Source organism: Notothenia rossii, assembly GCF_949606895.1.
Source record: "Notothenia rossii genome assembly, contig: scaffold_315, whole genome shotgun sequence".
Taxonomy (NCBI): Eukaryota; Metazoa; Chordata; class Actinopteri; order Perciformes; family Nototheniidae; genus Notothenia; species Notothenia rossii.
Window position 1 is genome coordinate 21,657 of NW_027640241.1, and position 22,108 is coordinate 43,764.

The window sequence follows — 22,108 nt, forward strand, 5'->3', positions numbered from 1 at the left end:
CTGCTGACTTATCAAACACCATCAGCTCTGTGGCTTTGAGGACTTCCTGTTCATTTAATAATCTACACACTTTTTCATCTTTTTTATAGGTTTTGGAGGAAATTGCTGACATCCCAGCGCATGTGTCTTCCTTTTTAAGGACATGCATGGACACTGACAAAGAACAGGCATTACTTAAAAACGTAATTAGAGCTAAAATAGAATAGACACCTTTGTTGTCCAGATGTACATTTGGCTTTGGCTTCACAGATATACATACACGGTAAAACATCCTCTGCCATGCGTTAGACTTAAAAGATGACACTACTATTCTACATAAACTAAAGCCCACCATTGTACCATCGTGTGTCTTACCCTACTTTCAGATCTGAATAATGTCTTCATTTTTTTGGGTACCATTTCAGTATAAAACCAGATAAGCCCAACTCCAGCTGCAGCGGCCTGTTATCTGTACGGGTTTCTGCTCTGAGTGCAGCACTGTGTTTGGCAGCACAGTAGTAAGTGCTGCTGTCGCTCAGTTGCAGCTCACTGATGTGCAGAGAGAAGGTGTTTTTGGACGGATCGATAGAGGACACTTTGTTCCCTGCAGCCTGGTCGTACTCTTTAGTGAGGAACTGCACTGCCGCTCCAGGGCGGTCCTGCCGGTACCAGAGCATGGTGTAGCTGGTCATACTCAGCCCACCACCCATACTGCACTCAAAGGTCACATTCGACCCAGGCTGGGACATCTGATCTCCAGACTGAAGGACCACCGCAGTGAGACCTGCAGCACATGGAGGGTGACGTGTTATAAGAACTTAAAACAAAAGTATACGATGTGTGAATGTGAGAGAGGTAAACCCACCTGAGTGTAAAAGAAGCAACAAGTGAAGGACTGTGAGAAACATTTCATTGTCATCGATGAGCCTTCCTCCAGCTGAATGAGGCTCACATCACTGCTCAGCACACACACACACACACACACACACACACACACACACACACACACACACACACACACACACACACACACACACACACACACACACACACACACACACACACACACACACACACACACACACACACACACACACACACACACACCAGAAGTTCACATGATCACATAATTAAATATGAATCATCATTGATTCACTGATAATGAGTTATTCTGTCCTTTTTATTTTTAAGGTGGATGTTGTCAGAACTTTGCGGTGTTATTCAATCAATACATTTGCATTTTTTTTTACCATTTAACATCACAGAAATAAAAAACAATGGTTAAATTACAACATTTTTGAAATCATTTTGTCTGTGAATTGTCAAATGAATAGCAGTGAATGCTGTCTTAATTAATCCATGATTGACACCTGCTGACCCTTGCTGGAACTTGATTGGTCAATCAAGTCGTTTTAAACTGACGTCGCCCCGCCCACTTTGTTACGTTTCCCAACTGAAGGTGTTGACCGTTAAACTCTTCTCTAGGTCAAATTAGGTTTTCATTGTTTTTTTACGTCAACAAAAACCGTTTAAACAGATACTACAGTTTATGTCGCATTTCATGAAACCAGTTCACTGCCAACAATTCATTATTTCCTGTTTTAGGGACGCCATGAACTACAGTTTACTCTGCTCGGAGATGCTGTTGCTAGGCTACGGATTGCCGGTTGGTCCACCTCACATCAACTGTTGGACACTTGAAGACTGAACTTGGGTTTCCTGTCCTTTTGTGACTCTTCCTAAGGACTTAACTCCTCTCTAAAATGCTGGAAGATACTGCTTACATCGATAAAGGTAAGACTTTTGTTTGCTGTGCTAAATATGTAACCTTAGTTGATTTGTAAGCTTTGTTTACATAGGCCCCGTCTCAGGTCGGTTAAATGAAATCCTTGCTTCCCTCACTTGCGTCGTTTCCCTGTGTTTAGTCCCTCCCTCCAGGGAAGCATGGAGGGACGCAAGGAAACCACGAGAAGCAGGGAAATGAGTTTTAAGAGCGTCACGTGAAGCGACGTCCTTTTGTGATGAAGCCGCACAGCTGTTCCTCTGACAGCAGCTCTGTCCCCGTTATTTTCACAAACACCCCTGACACACATTTACTGACACAAACATTTGTATCATCTGTTGTAGACCCCAATAAATAAAATCAAATAAGAACTCATTCTCAAAAAAGATAAACGCCATTCTTAAAATGTATAAACTGTGGTGACCACGTATTGATACACTGGTTCATAATTCACACATGGAACTACAATTGGGGTTTTGTTTCCACACGGACCTGTTGTGTGTTCCTTATATATATTGTGTGCCCTCCTGGCTCTTCCTCTTGTCGTCCCGGGCTGCGACCCGACAACATGTCCTTTGCAGCTCTCTATTAAAGACAACTTTGCACCTTCGATGCACCGCCTCTGACTCCCTATCTCTCGGCACTACATTGGTGACCCTGACATATAAGTCTCGCAGAAGTTTCCGAGACGGACCCGAACACGGCAAAGGAAACTCAGGTTTCTTTCTCGAAATGCCGGGGATTTTTGGAATCGTCCGTTGCTGCCACCGGCACGCGGACTGAGGCTCGGTGCACGCCTCGCAGAATGGCTGGGGACGTTGCTCGCCATTCCCGCATCGGTCTTCCAACCAACAGGGAGACGATGCACGACCCGCTGGGTAGGGATGAACCCGATTGCTACCTCCTGGGGCTGTTTTCTTCTGCTCGTGCGGCTGCACGTCCAGGCTGCGCTAGCCTTCGACGACTAGCAGCTAACCTCGTTAGCTAACGGCTACGGCTAGCGGCTACCGACGGCTGCCAGCTAGCGGCTAACGGCTAGCTGCTAACGGCTATCGACCTATTGAGTTTTTTTTTTTTTTTTTTTCCCTGGTGCCTGAGAGGAGGTTCGACCATGTCTGGTCGGCCTCGTGTGGATCCTCTCACGATTTCACCTACCTTTTTTGGACCGTGGACAGTACGGCCCTTTTTGAGCTTTTTCTGGTGCCTGAGAGGAGGTTCGACCATGTCTGGTCGGCCTCGTGTGGACCCTCTCGCCGTTTCATCACCTCGACGGCGGCTTCTGACGCCACCCGCGCTCTCATCGTCGCCTGGGTGGCACGCTTCTGGACCCCGTCTCGCCTCGGCGGTTTCGGACGTCGCCCATGCCTTTATTGGCCCGTGGGTGGCGCGCTCCGGGACCCTGCCTGGCCTCTTCCTTCGCCTCGGCGGTTTCGGACGTCGCCCATGCCTTCATTGGCCCGTGGGTGGCGCGCTCCGGGACCCTGCCTGGCCTCTCCTCTTACCGCGGCTCACGGTTGGCCTCGACGGCAGCTTCGGACGGCGCTCCGTCTGGCTTCTCCCCTGTCCACGGCTCCTTCCTCCCGGGGTGACTGCTCCTGCCTTCCTGGGATTCCACTCCGTCCGTCCGGAGGTTTCATGCCCGCCGCCGCCGTGCCTTCGCCTGCGGCCGGGCAGCGCTTTTTCCTGCTGGGTTCGCCACGACACCTACTGCAGCCCCCTTACAACGGCCCGTTCGGCCCGCCCCCGGTGGGGGTGCCCTCGCCCTCGTTAGGGTCCCTACCCTCTCATGCGGCCTCCTTTCGTCGGCCCGTTCCATGGCCCGGTCCTCAATTGCGACCCCGCCCTCCTCGGCCCCTGTGGTGCTTCCTCCACGGACGCGAGGATTTATTTTGCCATATTTGAATTCTGGGGGGGCTTGTGTGGTGACCACGTATTGATACACTGGTTCATAATTCACACATGGAACTACAATTGGGGTTTTGTTTCCACACGGACCTGTTGTGTGTTCCTTATATATATTGTGTGCCCTCCTGGCTCTTCCTCTTGTCGTCCCGGGCTGCGACCCGACAACATGTCCTTTGCAGCTCTCTATTAAAGACAACTTTGCACCTTCGATGCACCGCCTCTGACTCCCTATCTCTCGGCACTACAAAACGAACAATAGTTTGATTAATATGGATTAGAGTGCACAATAGAAATAAAATAATTGAGAGAAGAAAAAAATATATATTATCTATCAAAACCCAGTTAGATTAACATTCATTGGATTGCACACTTTGTTTGTTTGTGTGGATATGTAGCACATTAACATTTTATTAGCACTTAATGACTGACTGAATGGAAATGACAGTAAATGAAAATATAAAACGAAAAAAGCGATCATGAAAATGTTTCCAATAAATTAATAAAATGATTTTTGACCACTTTGTTGTTCAGATATATCACATATTTGTAACTAAATGATACATGAATTGAAACAAAACACAGTTTAAACTGAGGAGTGACTCTCCTGAGTTTCATTTATTTTCTTTACTCCGCTGGGGTACTGCTCTCATGTCAAGAACAAGAAGCATGAGATCAGTGCATGCACTGCATCGTCCAATCAGTGAGCGATACACAGTAAGGGGGCGGGGCGAGTATCTGAGGATTTCATCGGAGGATGGAGTGGTGGTTCCTCGATTATCGCTCCTCCATTATCGCTCCTCGCTCCTCAATCCTCGGTCCTCCGGCAGAAATAAGAGCCATGGGACGGTACTCAAGATGGCGCAGACAAATCAACTTCCGGTGAGACCGAGGACCGAGGAGCGAGGAAATGAAAATAGTCGACCTGAGACAGGGCCATTGTGTATGTACGCTAGGCTAGGCTAGGCTAGGCTAGGCTAGGCTAGGCTAGGCTAGGCTAGGCTAGGCTAGGCTAGGCTAGGCTAAGCTAACGGTGTAGTTGGCTAACTTCCTGCTCTGCTGCTTGTGGTTCATGTTCTGATGTTGGCTGCTGAGTTGGGGATGGCTGTGAGATTGTTGACACTGATGAACATTATGTTTCATTTGGGTTGGATGCTGATGGTTTGGTGAAAGCTAAATAATCGTCTGTACATGCATTGGTGTAAAGTAGATTTACTCAAGTACTGGACTTAAGTACAATTTCCAGGTACTTATTTAATACCTTTTAATCAAGTGTTAAATCAGACTTTAGTTCCACCTGGAGTAAATTCACAAGCTACCCTGCAGTATACAAAGTCATTCAAACTAGCTGCACCTTTACCAGCTTTGAGAACACTTTAATGATCAATCATCATAAAACGTATCATATATATTATTCTGAAATGGACCAATCTGCACAATGCCTACTTTTACTGTCGCTAGTTTAAGTTTAATATGTATTGCTATATATTGTAGTGCAATGCACATCATTTTACATACGTAACCTTCTTATCTGTTTTTTTATTTTATTTTATGTCTACAACATTGTAGAATTTGCCTATTCAGCCCAATGTCCTTAATATTATGATCTCTCTGTGCATGCTGATATAAGCAGTCTCAGGATCTTGAACACGAACACACCAGAGAAAAATGAGAGCAGGGTTTTAGTGAGGGAGAGGCATTAAACCACATCACTGTGTTCTCTGCCAGCGCAGAAATACACAGCCGAGTCTGATGGATTTAGACTTTGAATAATCAGAGCTCCTCTCATCTTGTCTTCTCTTGTTATCTCAAATCCATTTTCAAACTCCTTCTCATAGTTGGGATCACTACCAGAGAAGCTGTATCCAATTAAACTCATCAGACCTCTCTCTGTTTGTTGGTACCAGAGCATTACATCCAGGTTGTTATTATTGTGCCTGCATTTAATTTCTTCCCTGGATTTGTCGTTGACTATTCTGGGACGAGTCGGCTCAAACTCCACACTCTCAGCTCCATCTGGGAAAACACAGAATAGAAATGTAGTTAATACAGAAGCGACGGTGTAAAACATTCTTAAAAATTGTTCCGTCAAGAAATCTTCAAATCGAAAAAGTTACTTAGGCAGTAAATTGCATTTCCAATCAATCTGCTGATTACTCTCTCAATGAATCTTTTGGTCTATAAGATGTCAGAAAATATTGAAAAATGTCCATCCAAGTTTCTCGAAGTCCAAGAACATGTCATTAGATGTCTTGTTTCCTCATCCAAAGCACATAGATGTTCACTATATATAATGAACAGCACTGTGTGATAGTTTTGCATGAAAAGTTCCTTTAATGATAAATTGATCATCAAAATAGTTGCATTACATGATAGTGAGAGGAGAAGCAATGTGATGACAGCTGGAGACATGGTCCAGGTTCTCTGTGCTGCAGGAGGAACTGTCTTCACTGAGAGTCTGTGTGAAGAGACCATGTGAGAGAGTTTTAGTGAGGGAGTGGCTCCAAACCACATCACTGTGTTCTCTGGCAGCGCAGAAATACACAGCCGAGTCTGATAGATTCACGCTGAGAATAATCAGAGCTCCTCTCAGGATGTGTTCTCTTGTTATCTGAAATCCATTTTCAAACTCCTTCTCATAGATGGGCTCACTGCCAGAGAAGCTGTATCCAATGAAATTCATCAGACCTCTCTCTGCTTGTTGGTACCAGAGCATTCTATCCAGGTTGTTATCATTGTGCCTGCATTTAATTTCTACCCTGGCTTTGTCGTTGACTATTTTTGGATGAGTCGGCTCAAACTCGACACTCTCAGCTCCATCTGTGGGAAAACACAGATTAAAAAAATAGTTACAGAACAAACTGTGAAAACGCATTCTTAGAAATAGCTTTTTCTGCAGCATTTTTTTTTTACATGAAAGCAAGAAGAGGAGAAATGCTATCACAGCTGGAGACATCCTTCAGGGTTGTGCTGTAGCAGGAGAAACACTGCTGCCTCTGATGGTGTGTAGAGACACCGCCTCCTGTGGAAATACAAAGATCTGGTGTTCAGGAAAGAGACGAGGGTTTTGGTGAGGGAGTGGCATTCACCACATCACTGTGTACTGGCAGCGCAGAAATACACAGCCGAGTGTGACAGGTTTGCTGAGCGTATAATCAGAGCTCCTCTCAGCGTGTCTTCTCTCGTCAACTCAAACTCTTTTTCAAACTGACCCTCGTAGTTTTGGCTGGTTGCATATCCATACCCAATGAGGGTCATAGAGAGACTGTCTTTTCTCTGCTGATACCAGAGCATTGCTAAAAGGGAAGAATCATCATGTCTGCATTTAATCTGGACCTCAGTGCTCTCCGTCACTATCTGAGCAGGAGATGGTTGAAATGTAGCAGCGCTCGCCTGACCTGGGGAGAAAACAGATTTGAGTTTAAACTCATATTGAAGCAACCGACCAGAAGACAATACATTACTTATAGCTTTCAAACACTAGTTTCAGATTCAGGTTGAGAAACAAAGTCTTACATGGAAACCAGATGGAGAGTAACCAGAATGTGTGCACATGTGGAGACATGGTGAGGCACTGATGTGAGGAGGAAGAGGGGAGGCTTTGTGCTCGTTCATCTTCATCATCATCATCATCATCATCATCATCATCATCATCATCATCATCATCATCATCATCATCACACGTGCTGTGCCTCCACCTGTTGGTTCAATTTAAACATCTTTCTTTATGCTTTACATTCTCACGTGCATAATTCAATTGGACTACATCTCTGTAAATATTTCTTTATTATTATCTTTTTGAATTTTTGCACATTCCTTTTTTTTTATTGTAAAGTAGTTATATAGGTTTTTTTAATAGTATTTTTCATATTTGTAACCCAGTTCCTCTATACACTTTTTTTATTCAGACACATTTTACATGTTTTTAATGACATTTTTATCTGTTAAATATTATTAGCAATAATTCCGTGCAAATTAAATTAGATTGTAACTTTTCTTCTTCACAGCTTTCCTTTTTATACCGACATTTTTTTTCATATTTATGGTTGTTTTTTCAATTTTCTATTATCATTATTACACTGATGAACATTATGTTTTCATTTGGGTTGAAAGCTAAATAATCATCTGTACATGCAGTGGTGTAAAGTAACTAAGTAGATTTACTCAAGTTCTGGACTTAAGTACATTTTCCAGGTACTTATTTAATACCTAATCAGGTGTTGAATCAGACTTTAGTTCCACCTTTAGTAAATCCACAAGCTACCCTGCAGTATACAAAGTCATTCAAACTAGCTGCACCTTTACCAGCTATGAGAACACTTTAATGATCAATCATTATAAAACATATCATAATATTCTGAAATGAACCAATCTGCACAATGCCTACTTTTACTGTCGCTACTTTAAGTTTCATATTTATTGCTATATATTGTAGTGCAATGCACATAATTATACATACGTAACCTTCTTATTTGTTTTTTAATTTTATTTTATGTTCAGCTATGTCTACAACATTGTAGAATTTGCCAATATCTGTTCAGCCCAATGTCCTTAATATTATGATCTCTCTGTGCATGCTGATATAGGCAGTCTCAGGATCTTGAACTCGAACACACCAGAGAAAAATGAGAGCAGGGTTTTAGTGAGGAAGAGGCATTAAACCACATCACTGTGTACTGGCAGCGCAGAAATACACAGCCGAGTCTGATGGATTCACACTGAGAATAATCAGAGCTCCTCTCAGCTTGTCTTCTCTTGTTATCTCAAATCCATTTTCAAACTCCTTCTCATAGATGGGATCACTGCCATAGCTGTATCCAATTAAACTCATCAGACCTCTCTCTGTTTGTTGGTACCAGAGCATTACATTCATGTCGTTATTATTGTGCCTGCATTTAATTTCTACCCTGGATTTGTCGTTGACTATTCTGGGACGAGTCGGCTCAAACTCCACACTCTCAGCTCCATCTGTGGGGAAACAATAGCAAATAGAGAAGCTGCTTTTAAAAAAACATCACTATAATCGCTGTAAAAATACACTTTGAAGTAGCTATTTTTGAAGTTAATTACATAACATTGGGCTGCAACTAATTATACAGTTAATTTTCGTTTAAACTGCAGATTAATTTCTCGAATAATCTTTTGGTTTATTAAATGTCAGTAAATAGAGAAACATGTCCATCCAAGTTTCTCAAAGTCCAAGATGATGTCTTTAAAGGTCTTGTTTCCTCAGTCCAAAACACATAGGTGTTCACTGTACTTAATGAACAGCCATGTTTGATATTGTTGCATCAAAAGTTACTCAAATAATAGTTACATTACATGACAGTGAGAGGAGAAGCAATGCGATGACAGCTGGAGACATGGTCCAGGTTCTCTGTGCTGCAGGAGGAACTGTCTTCACTGAGAGTCTGTGTGAAGAGACCATGTGAGAGAGTTTTAGTGAGGGAGGGGCTCCAAACCACATCACTGTGTTCTCTGGCAGCGCAGAAATACACAGCCGAGTGTGACAGGTTTGCTGAGCGTATAATCAGAGCTCCTCTCAGCGTGTCTTCTCTCGTCAGCTCAAACTCTTTTTCAAACTGACCCTCGTAGTTTTGGCTGGTTGCATATCCATACCCAATGAGGGTCATAGAGAGACTGTCTTTTCTCTGCTGATACCAGAGCATTACTACAAGGGAAGAATCATCATGTCTGCATTTAATCTGGACCTCAGTGCTCTCCGTCACTATCTGAGCAGGAGATGGTTGAAATGTAGCAGCGCTCGCCTGACCTGTGGAGAAAACAGATTTGAGTTTAAACTCATATTGAAGCAACCGACCAGAAGACAATACATTACTTATAGCTTTCAAAGACTAGTTTCAGATTCAGGTTGAGATACAAAGTCTTACATGGAAACCAGATGGAGAGTAACCAGAATGTGTGCACATGTGGAGACATGGTGAGGCACTGATGTGAGGAGGAAGAGGGGAGGCTTTGTGCTCGTTCATCATCATCATCATCATCATCATCATCATCATCATCATCATCATCATCACACGTGCTGTGCCTCCACCTGTTGGTTCAATTTAAACATCTTTCTTTATGCTTTACATTCTCACGTGCATAATTCAATTGGACTACATCTCTGTAAATATTTCTTTATTATTATCTTTTTGAATTTTTGCACATTCCTTTTTTTTATTGTAAAGTAGTTATATAAGTTTTTCTTTAATAGTATTTTTCATATTTGTAACCCAGTTCCTCTAAACACTTTTTTTATTCAGACACATTTTACATGTTTTTAATGACATTTTTATCTGTTCAATATTATTAGCAATAATTCCGTGCAAATTAAATTATATTGTAACTTTTCTTCTTCACAGCTTTCCTTTTTATACCGAATTTTTTTTCATATTTATGGTTGTTTTTAAAATTTTCTATTATCATTATTACACTGATGAACATTATGTTTTCATTTGGGTTGAAAGCTAAATAATCATCTGTACATGCAGTGGTGTAAAGTAACTAAGTAGATTTACTCAAGTACTGGACTTAAGTACATTTTCCAGGTACTTATTTAATACCTAATCAGGTGTTGAATCAGACTTTAGTTCCACCTGGAGTAAATCCACAAGCTACCCTGCAGTATACAAAGTCATTCAAACTAGCTGCATCTTTACCAGCTTTGAGAACACTTTCATGATCAGTCAGTTAGTTGGAATGATGTTAACAGCATTCCAACTAACTTTTATTCTACGCACAAAAAGTTTATTATTATTCCGCCGACTTATTTTGCCGCGCTTCTCCTCCCGCATTGAACATCGCAGAAACTCCGTTCAAACATCAAAACGTTCATCTCTGTCGGGAATCGATGGCTATTACTTTTCTCATTCATAACTTTCATAATTCCAGAGATACATCCCATAATTCATCAAATCTTTAACATTGAAGCCAATGGAGAAATTCTTCAGACTTCAACAAATCTTCATGCGATTCAACTGCTAACTGTTCATTCATACTTTCACCCAGAAACCTCATTCCAACTTTAAAATGTTACACATCTTTCTGACATTATTCGTGTAAAACAACTTTTAAATCTGAATCTTACTTTTAGAGATATTAAACATTGTTTAGAACTTGTTTTTGAGGTTTTCTTCACATTTTAACATTAGCTAGAGTGCGTGATGTCACAGAGGGTAGAACATCTTGAAATGTGCCTTCATATATTTTTTTTAAACTGCCATAATTCCCAAACCCTACATTCTTGAGACATAGTTTTTCATGATAAACGTAGGAAAACATCTCGTAGCTTGAAAAATGACAAATTATTAAGCAAAAAATAATTAAACAAAATGCTTTTTGTGGGCATGAAGTGACAAAGACGTTCAACATTCCTCCATTAAACCCCATTGTAATTTCAGGCAGATATTTCCTCACGGCAGCAGCCGCACACCTTTAGTTAAACTGCCAAAAAGGCCACATTATTAACCCGAAACTACAACAAATTACACTTCAGATACTCAACTTCCTTGACATAGATTCACGTTTTGAAATTTCACAGATATCTGTTACAGTTCTTCCACAAAACGCTCACATGTAAGAGGTGTATCTCTCATTCAGAACAATGCAAACCTTTGATCTCTACAGAGCTCGTTAGCTCAACTATAAACACCTGTGTAATGGAACACGATGATGTCATCACTCCAACTGACATGCTCAGAGCAGCAGACTTCAGATAGCAGTGTGCTAACAGTTTCATATTTATTGCTATATATTGTAGTGCAATGCACATCATTTTACATACGTAACCTTCTTATCTGTTTTTTTATTTAATTTTATGTTCAGCTATGTCTACAACATTGTAGAATTTGCCAATATCTGTTCAGCCCAATGTCCTTAATATTATGATCTCTCTGTGCATGCTGATATAGGCAGTCTCAGGATCTTGAACTCGAACACACCAGAGAAAAATGAGAGCAGGGTTTTAGTGAGGGAGAGGCATTAAACCACATCACTGTGTACTGGCAGCGCAGAAATACACAGCCGAGTCTGATGGATTTAGACTTTGAATAATCAGAGCTCCTCTCAGCTTGTCTTCTCTTGTTATCTCAAACCGCTTTTCAAACTCCTTCTCATAGCTGGGATCACTACCAGAGAAGCTGTATCCAATTAAACTCATCAGACCTCTCTCTGTTTGTTGGTACCAGAGCATTACATTCATTCCGTTATCATTGTGCCTGCATTTAATTTCTTCCCTGGATTTGTCGTTGACTATTCTGGGACGAGTCGGCTCAAACTCCACACTCTCAGCTCCATCTGTTGGGAAACAATAGCAAATAGAGAAGCTGCTTTTAAAAAAACATCACTATAATCGCTGTAAAAATACACTTTGAAGTAGCTATTTTTTGCAGTTAATTACATAACATTGGGCTGCAACTAATTATACATTTCATTTTCGTTTAAACTGCAGATTAATTTCTCGAATAATCTTTTGGTTTATTAAATGTCAGTAAATAGTGAAACATGTCCATCCAAGTTTCTCAAAGTCTAAGATGATGTCTTTAAAGGTCTTGTTCCCTCAGTCCAAAACACATAGGTGTTCACTGTACTTAATGAACAGCCATGTTTGATATTGTTGCATCAAAAGTTACTCAAATAATAGTTACATTACATGATAGTGAGAGGAGAAGCAATGTGATGACAGCTGGAGACATGGTCCAGGTTCTCTGTGCTGCAGGAGGAACTGTCTTCACTGAGAGTCTGTGTGAAGAGACCATGTGAGAGAGTTTTAGTGAGGGAGTGGCTCCAAACCACATCACTGTGTTCTCTGGCAGCGCAGAAATACACAGCCGAGTGTGACAGGTTTGCTGAGCGTATAATCAGAGCTCCTCTCAGCTTGTTTTCTCTTGTTATCTCAAATCTATTTTCAAACTCCTTCTCATAGATGGGCTCACTGCCATAGCTGTATCCAATGAAACTCATCAGACCTCTCTCTGCTTGTTGGTACCAGAGCATTCTATCCAGGTTGTTATCATTGTGCCTGCATTTAATTTCTACCCTGGCTTTGTCGTTGACTATTTTTTGATGAGTCGGCTGAAACTCCACACTCTCAGCTCCATCTGTGGGAAAACACAGATTAAAAAAGTAGTTACAGAACAAACTGTGAAAACGCATTCTTAGAAATAGCTTTTTCTGCAGCATTTTAGTTTTTTTACATGAAAGCAAGAAGAGGAGAAATGCTATCACAGCTGGAGACATCCTTCAGGGTTGTGCTGTAGCAGGAGAAACACTGCTGCCTCTGATGGTGTGTAGAGACTCCGCCTCCTGTGGAAATACACAGATCTGGTGTTCAGGAAAGAGACAAGGGTTTTAGTGAGGGAGTGGCTCCAAACCACATCACTGTGTACTGGCAGCGCAGAAATACACAGCCGAGTGTGACAGGTTTGCTGAGCGTATAATCAGAGCTCCTCTCAGCGTGTCTTCTCTCGTCAGCTCAAACTCTTTTTCAAACTGACCCTCATAGTTTTGGCTGGTTGCATATCCATACCCAATGAGGGTCAAAGAGAGACTGTCTTTTCTCTGCTGATACCAGAGCATTACTAAAAGGGAAGAATCATCATGTCTGCATTTAATCTGGACCTCAGTGCTCTCCGTCACTATCTGAGCAGGAGATGGTTGAAATGTAGCAGCGCTCACCTGACCTGGGGAGAAAACAGATTTGAGTTTAAACTCATATTGAAGCAACCGACCAGAAGACAATACATTACTTATAGCTTTCAAACACTAGTTTCAGATTCAGGTTGAGAAACAAAGTCTTACATGGAAACCAGATGGAGAGTAACCAGAATGTGTGCACATGTGGAGACATGGTGAGGCACTGATGTGAGGAGGAAGAGGGGAGGCTTTGTGCTCGTTCATCATCATCATCATCATCATCATCATCATCATCATCATCATCATCATCATCACACGTGCTGTGCCTCCACCTGTTGGTTCAATTTAAATATCTTTCTTTATGCTTTACATTCTCACGTGCATAATTCAATTGGACTACATCTCTGTAAATATTTATTTATTATTATCTTTTTGAATTTTTGCAATTTCCTTTTTTTTATTGTAAAGTAGTTATATAGGTTTTTTTTAATAGTATTTTTCATATTTGTAACCCAGTTCCTCTATACACTTTTTTTATTCAGACACATTTGACATGTTTTTAATGACATTTTTATCTGTTAAATATTATTAGCAATAATTCCGTGCAAATTAAATTATATTGTAACTTTTCTTCTTCACGGCTTTCCTTTTTATACCGACATTTTTTTCATATTTATAGTGTTTTTTTCAATTTTCTATTATCATTATTACACTGATGAACATTATGTTTTCATTTGGGTTGAAAGCTAAATAATCATCTGTACATGCAGTGGTGTAAAGTAACTAAGTAGATTTACTCAAGTTCTGGACTTAAGTACAATTTCTAGGTACTTATTTAATACCTAATCAGGTGTTGAATCAGACTTTAGTTCCACCTGGAGTAAATCCACAAGCTACCCTGCAGTATACAAAGTCATTCAAACTAGCTGCACCTTTACCAGCTTTGAGAACACTTTAATGATCAGTCAGTTAGTTGGAATGATGTTAACAGCATTCTAACTAACTGTTATTCTACGCACGAAAAGTTTATTATTATTCCGCCGACTTATTTTGCTGCGCTTCTCCTCCCGCATTGAACATCGCAGAAACTCCGTTCCAACATCAAAACGTTCAGCTCAGTCGGGAGTCGATGGCTATTAGTTTTCTCATTCATAGCTTTCATAATTCCAGAGATACATCCCATAATTCATCAAATGTTTAACATTGAAGCCAATGGAGATATTCTTCAGACTTCAACAAATCTTCATGCGATTCAACTGCTAACTGTTCATTCATACTTTCACCCAGAAACCTCATTCCAACTTTAAAATGTTACACATCTTTCTGACATTATTCGTGTAAAACAACTTTTAAATCTGAATCTTACTTTTAGAGATATTAAACATTGTTCATACCTTGTTTTTGAGGTTTTCTTCACATTTTAACATTAGCTAGAGTGCGTGATGTCACAGAGGGTAGAACATCTTGAAATGTGCCTTCATATATTTTTTAAAAACTGCCATAATTCCCAAACCCTACATTCTTGAGACATAATCTTTCATGATAAACGTAGGAAAACATCTCGTAGCTTGAAAATTACAAATAATTAAGCAAAATGCTTATTGAGGGCATGAAGTGACAAAAACGTTCAACATTCCTCCATTAAACCCCATTGTAATTTCATGCAGATATTTCCTCACGGCAGCAGCCGCACACCTTTAGTTAAACTGCCAAAAAGGCCACATTATTAACCCGAAACTAGACAAAAATTACACTTCAGATACTCAACTTCCTTGACATGCTTCACGTTTTGAAATTTCACAGATATCTGTTACGGTTCTTCCACAAATCGTTCACATGTAAGAGGTGTATCTCTCATTCAGAACAATGGAAACCTGTGATCTCTGCATACCTCGTTAGCTCAACTATAAACACCTGTGTAATGGAACACGATGATGTCATCACTCCAACTGACATGCTCAGAGCAGCAGACTTCAGATAGCAGTGTGCAAACAGTCCAGCCGTGAAGACATCTACGGGACAGTTTTGAGATTTCTTCAAATGCCGTTGCCATGGCAACACAATGCTTGCCTTGAAACACGGTTTTCTCATAACTTCAGTGAAAATACTCCAAACAGCCTAGAACTTCACAGGTTTGGTAACGATGCAGCCATCAACGCATCTAAGCGTAGTATGGGGTGTCATCAAATGCCGTTGCCATGGCGACAGCTCATTCGCCATCAAGTTAGTTCACAAGTTTGCAGTTCAAATATTCTGCTGCTTTTCCAAGCCTATTTACTTTATTTTCTTCTCTCATCACACATTCAAGCTCCCTGTGTTCATGTGTCATTTCAATCTAAATTCTTCACTTTCTTCTTACACATTACAATTCAGCAGTTCAGCGTCAGCTTTTCAGCATAAAGCATTCCCACTAGCAATTTCTTCAGGAATTGCATTCTCTAGTGATAAAACATATCATATATATTATTCTGAAATGGACCAATCTGCACAATGACTACTTTTACTGTCGCTACTTTAAGTTTCATATTTATTGCTATATATTGTAGTGCAATGCACATCATTTTACATACGTAACCTTCTTATTTGTTTTTTAATTTAATTTTATGTTCAGCTATGTCTACAACATTGTAGAATTTGCCAATATCTGTTCAGCCCAATGTCCTTAATATTAGGATCTCTCTGTGCATGCTGATATAGGCAGTCTCAGGATCTTGAACTCGAACACACCAGAGAAAAATGAGAGCAGGGTTTTAGTGAGGGAGAGGCATTAAACCACATCACTGTGTACTGGCAGCGCAGAAATACACAGCCGAGTCTGATGGATTCACACTGAGAATAATCAGAGCTCCTCTCAGCTTGTCTTCTCTTGTTATCTCAAATCCATTTTCAAACTCCTTCTCATAGATGGGCTCACTGCCAGAGTAGCTGTATCCAATGAAATTCATCAGACCTCTCTCTGCTTGTTGGTACCAGAGCATTACATCCAGGTTGTTATCATTGTGACTGCATTTAATTTCTACCCTGGCTTTGTCGTTGACTATTTTTGGATGAGTCGGCTGAAACTCCACACTCTCAGCTCCATCTGTGGGAAAACACAGATTAAAAAAGTAGTTACAGAACAAACTGTGAAAACGCATTCTTAGAAATAGCTTTTTCTGCAGCATTTTTTTTTTTACATGAAAGCAAGAAGAGGAGAAATGCTATCATAGCTGGAGACATCCTTCAGGGTTGTGCTGTAGCAGGAGAAACACTGCTGCCTCTGATGGTGTGTAGAGACTCCGCCTCCTGTGGAAATACACAGATCTGGTGTTCAGGAAAGAGACGAGGGTTTTAGTGAGGGAGTGGCTCCAAACCACATCACTGTGTTCTCTGGCAGCGCAGAAATACACAGCCGAGTCTGACAGGTTTGCTGAGCGTATAATCAGAGCTCCTCTCAGCGTGTCTTCTCTTGTTATCTCAAACTCTTTTTCAAACTGACCCTCGTAGTTTTGGCTGTTTGCATATTCATACCCGATGAGGGTCATAGAGAGACTGTCTTTTCTCTGCTGATACCAGAGCATTACTGAAAGGGAAGAATCATCATGTCTGCATTTAATCTGGACCTCAGTGCTCTCCGTCACTATCTGAGCAGGAGATGGTTGAAATGTAGCAGCGCTCGCCTGACCTGGGGAGAAAACAGATTTGAGTTTAAACTCATATTGAAGCAACCGACCAGAAGACAATACATTACTTATAGCTTTCAAACACTAGTTTCAGATTCAGGTTGAGAAACAAAGTCTTACATGGAAACCAGATGGAGAGTAACCAGAATGTGTGCACATGTGGAGACATGGTGAGGCACTGATGTGAGGAGGAAGAGGGGAGGCTTTGTGCTCGTTCATCTTCATCTTCATCATCGTCATCATCATCATTGTCGTCGTCGTCGTCGTCGTCATCATCATCATCACACGTGCTGTGCCTCCACCTGTTGGTTCAATTTAAATATCTTTCTTTATGCTTTACATTCTCACGTGCATAATTCAATTGGACTACATCTCTGTAAATATTTCTTTATTATTATCTTTTTGAATTTTTGCACATTCCTTTTTAAATTTTTTTAAAGTAGTTATATAAGTTTTTTTTAACAGCATTCCAACTAACTGTTATTCTACGCACTAAAAGTTTATTATTATTCCGCAGACTTATTTTGCTGCGCTTCTCCTCCCGCATTGAACATCGCAGAAACTCCGTTCCAACATCAAAACGTTCAGCTCAGTCGGGAGTCGATGGCTTTTAGTTTTCTCATTCATAACTTTCATAATTCCAGAGATACATCCCATAATTCATCAAATCTTTAACATTGAAGCCAATGGAGAAATTCTTCAGACTTCAACAAATCTTCATGCGATTCAACTGCTAACTGTTCATTCATACTTTCACTCAGAAACCTCATTCCAACTTTAAAATGTTACACATCTTTCTGACATTATTCGTGTAAAACAACTTTTAAATCTGATTCTTACTTTTAGAGATATTAAACATTGTTCAGACCTTGTTTTTGAGGTTTTCTTCACATTTTAACATTAGCTAGAGTGCGTGATGTCACAGAGGGTAGAACATCTTGAAATGTGCCTTCATATATCTTTTTAAAACTGCCATAATTCCCAAACCCTACATTCTTGAAACATAATCTTTCATGATAAACGTAGGAAAACGTCTCGTAGCTTGAAAATGACAAATAATTAAACAAAATGCTTTTTGTGGGCATGAAGTGACAAAAACGTTCAACATTCCTCCATTAAACCCCATTGTAATTTCAGGCAGATATTTCCTCACGGCAGCAGCCGCACACCTTTAGTTAAACTGCCCAAAAGGCCACATTATTAACCCGAAACTACACAAAAATTACACCTCAGATACTCAACTTCCTTGACATGCTTCACATTTTGAAATTTCACAGATATCTGTTACGGTTCTTCCACAAATCGTTCACATGTAAGAGGTGTATCTCTCATTCAGAACAATGGAAACCTGTGATCTCTGCATACCTCGTTAGCTCAGCTATAAACACCTGTGTAATGGAACACGATGATGTCATCACTCCAACTGACATGCTCAGAGCAGCAGACTTCAGATAGCAGTGTGCAAACAGTCCAGCCGTGAAGACATCTACGGGACAGTTTCGAGATTTCTTCAAATGCCGTCGCCATGGCAACACAATGCTCGCCTTGAAACACGGTTTTCTCATAACTTCAGTGAAAATACTCCAAACAGCCTAGAACTTCACAGGTTTGGTAACGATGCAGCCATCAACGCATCTAAGCGTAGTATGGGGTGTCATCAAATGTCGTTGCCATGGCGATAGATCATTCGCCATCAAGTTAGTTCACAAGTTTGCAGTTCAAATATTCTGCTGCTTTTCCAAGCCTTTTTACTTTCTTTTCTTCTCTCATCACACATTCAAGCCCCCTGTGTTCATGTATCATTTCAATCTAAATTCTTCACTTTCTTCTTACACATTACAATTCAGCAGTTTAACGTCAGCTTTTCAGCATAAAGCATTCCCACTAGCAATTTCTTCAGGAATTGCATTCTCTAGTTATAAAACACATCATATATATTATTCTGAAATGGACCAATCTGCACAATGACTACTTTTACTGTCGCTACTTTAAGTTTCATATTTATTGCTATATATTGTAGTGCAATGCACATCATTTTACATACGTAACCTTCTTATTTGTTTTTTAATTTAATTTTATGTTCAGCTATGTCTACAACATTGTAGAATTTGCCAATATCTGTTCAGCCCAATGTCCTTAATATTATGATCTCTCTGTGCATGCTGATATAGGCAGTCTCAGGATCTTGAACTCGAACACACCAGAGAAAAATGAGAGCAGGGTTTGAGTGAGGGAGAGGCATTAAACCACATCACTGTGTACTGGCAGCGCAGAAATACACAGCCGAGTCTGATGGATTCACACTGAGAATAATCAGAGCTCCTCTCAGCTTGTCTTCTCTTGTTATCTCAAACCCATTTTCAAACTCCTTCTCATAGATGGGCTCACTGCCATAGCTGTATCCAATTAAACTCATCAGACCTCTCTCTGTTTGTTGGTACCAGAGCATTACATTCATGTCGTTATCATTGTGCCTGCATTTAATTTCTACCCTGGATTTGTCGTTGACTATTCTGGGACGAGTCGGCTCAAACTCCACACTCTCAGCTCCATCTGTGGGAAACAATAGCAAATAGAGAACCTGCTTTTAAAAAAACATCACTATAATCGCTGTAAAAATACACTTTGAAGTAGCTATTTTTGCAGTTAATTACATAACATTGGGCTGCAACTAATTATACATTTCATTTTCGTTTAAACTGCAGATTAATTTCTCGAATAATCTTTTGGTTTATTAAATGTCAGTAAATAGTGAAACATGTCCATCCAAGTTTCTCAAAGTCCAAGATGATGTCTTTAAAGGTCTTGTTCCCTCAGTCCAAAACACATAGGTGTTCACTGTACTTAATGAACAGCCATGTTTGATATTGTTGCATCAAAAGTTACTCAAATAATAGTTACATTACATGACAGTGAGAGGAGAAGCAATGCGATGACAGCTGGAGACATGGTCCAGGTTCTCTGTGCTGCAGGAGGAACTGTCTTCACTGAGAGTCTGTGTGAAGAGACCATGTGAGAGAGTTTTAGTGAGGGAGGGGCTCCAAACCACATCACTGTGTTCTCTGGCAGCGCAGAAATACACAGCCGAGTGTGACAGGTTTGCTGAGCGTATAATCAGAGCTCCTCTCAGCGTGTCTTCTCTCGTCAGCTCAAACTCTTTTTCAAACTGACCCTCGTAGTTTTGGCTGGTTGCATATCCATACCCAATGAGGGTCATAGAGAGACTGTCTTTTCTCTGCTGATACCAGAGCATTACTAAAAGGGAAGAATCATCATGTCTGCATTTAATCTGGACCTCAGTGCTCTCCGTCACTATCTGAGCAGGAGATGGTTGAAATGTAGCAGCGCTCGCCTGACCTGTGGAGAAAACAGATTTTTAGTTTAAACTCATATTGAAGCAACCGACCAGAAGACAATACATTACTTATAGCTTTCAAAGACTAGTTTCAGATTCAGGTTGAGATACAAAGTCTTACATGGAAACCAGATGGAGAGTAACCAGAATGTGTGCACATGTGGAGACATGGTGAGGCACTGATGTGAGGAGGAAGAGGGGAGGCTTTGTGCTCGTTCATCTTCATCGTCATCATCATCATCATCACAATCACAAAGCCTCATGCCACGTGCTGTGCCTCCACCTGTTGGTTCAATTTAAACATCTTTCTTTATGCTTTACATTCTCACGTGCATAATTCAATTGGACTACATCTCTGTAAATATTTCTTTATTATTATCTTTTTGAATTTTTGCACATTCCTTTTTTTTTTATTGTAAAGTAGTTATATAGTTTTTTTTTAGTATTTTTCATATTTGTAACCCAGTTCCTCTATACACTTTTTTTATTCAGACACATTTTACATGTTTTTAATGACATTTTTACATGTTAAATATTATTAGCAATAATTTTGTGCAAATTAAATTATATTGTAACTTTTCTTCTAAGCTTTCCCTTTAATACCACATTTTTTTTCATATTTATGGTGTCATTTTATAACTTCAAATATTCTTTTTGACATCTTTTAATTTGAATCCGAAACATTGGTTCAGTTTTTCGTAACAGTTGTTCATATTTATATATATCATTATATCCTCATACACTAAAGAAAACTTGTACGTAATAATAATACAATAAAACTGATTTCTGATTCTGACGATTCTGGACAGTAATTTGCACAACCTCAGTTCGTCAGGGAAACACAAAACAATCAATAATCGTTTTATTTTGCACAGTTTTTTTCCTTTTCCTTCATACATTCCTCACTTCCTCACTGATATGTCCTTTTAACATATGAGTTCCTGTATTCAAACATGATGGCTGTCGTCAGGCAGCCTCTCGTGTGCAGTGAGTTTTTGTGCAGGCCTGAGGTCTGTGGCAGCACTGTGCAGACTGGCAGCGCACAGATAAACAGCCTCGTCTTCCTCCTGAACGCTGCTGATGCTCAGAGACCACAGCTGCTTCTCCTTCACTTTCACCTGCCTGGTAACCAGATGTAAACCCTTCTTCATAGTTTGCAAAGCCAGCTACCATATACGCCATTAACTGAAAACCCTGTCCTCTCTGCTGCCGGTACCAGTACACATAATCATAGCTGGTTTCGTTCTGGTAGCAGTGCATTTCTGCCGAAACCGTTGGGAAGCCTGGAGATGTAGTGAGGCCACTGAGTGATGAGCACCGACTGACACACATCTGGAACAGAAAACATTTTTTTTTTAAATATAACACCCTAGAAATATATTCACAATGTATGTTGTAATCGTTTAAACACTTTACTGCAGCCCAAAGCACAAAGAGAGTGAAGGAGGTGAAGCCTTGGGATCATTGTGATTCAGGAGGAGGAAGTGAAGTGAAGGAAATACAAATGGCCACCTCTTTAGTTCTGTGTGGAGGAAATGACGTCAGAGTCTCTGCCGTGTTAGCTGGAAGTGAGACGTACAGAAAGATGTTGATGAAGCTGAGTTATGTTTGCAGTCTTTAGGTGTGCAACAACGTGTAACAGTGTGTAGTCCGTCTCGTTTGTTTTCAGTTCATCTCACGTGTTACTTATTTGATTTGTATTCAGTACTGCTGGCAGAAAATATACATTTGCTTATTTATTATGTTGGTTATACTTATAGCAGTAGGCTAGCATTATGGTGCATATAACAT

At 40.4% G+C, this 22,108-nt stretch overlaps 5 gene segments (V, D, J or C); all 5 read right to left on the reverse strand.

Moving 5' to 3' along the window:
- Nucleotides 1-73: 73 nt before the first annotated feature.
- On the reverse strand, nt 74-905 carry LOC307026909 (immunoglobulin heavy variable 3-64D-like). The segment is given in 2 exons: nt 845-905; nt 74-763 (listed from the first exon to the last, which is right to left on the reverse strand).
- Nucleotides 906-5,387: 4,482 nt separating this feature from the next.
- On the reverse strand, nt 5,388-7,351 carry LOC307026908 (T cell receptor alpha variable 9-2-like). The segment is given in 4 exons: nt 7,181-7,351; nt 6,578-7,062; nt 6,034-6,484; nt 5,388-5,680 (listed from the first exon to the last, which is right to left on the reverse strand).
- Nucleotides 7,352-8,346: 995 nt separating this feature from the next.
- On the reverse strand, nt 8,347-9,636 carry LOC307026907 (T cell receptor alpha variable 14/delta variable 4-like). The segment is given in 3 exons: nt 9,556-9,636; nt 8,987-9,437; nt 8,347-8,632 (listed from the first exon to the last, which is right to left on the reverse strand).
- A 1,849-nt stretch (nt 9,637-11,485) lies between these two features.
- On the reverse strand, nt 11,486-13,314 carry LOC307026911 (T-cell receptor beta chain V region C5-like). The segment is given in 3 exons: nt 12,862-13,314; nt 12,318-12,765; nt 11,486-11,962 (listed from the first exon to the last, which is right to left on the reverse strand).
- A 5,915-nt stretch (nt 13,315-19,229) lies between these two features.
- On the reverse strand, nt 19,230-20,536 carry LOC307026912 (T cell receptor alpha variable 14/delta variable 4-like). The segment is given in 3 exons: nt 20,439-20,536; nt 19,869-20,319; nt 19,230-19,515 (listed from the first exon to the last, which is right to left on the reverse strand).
- Nucleotides 20,537-22,108: the final 1,572 nt, after the last annotated feature.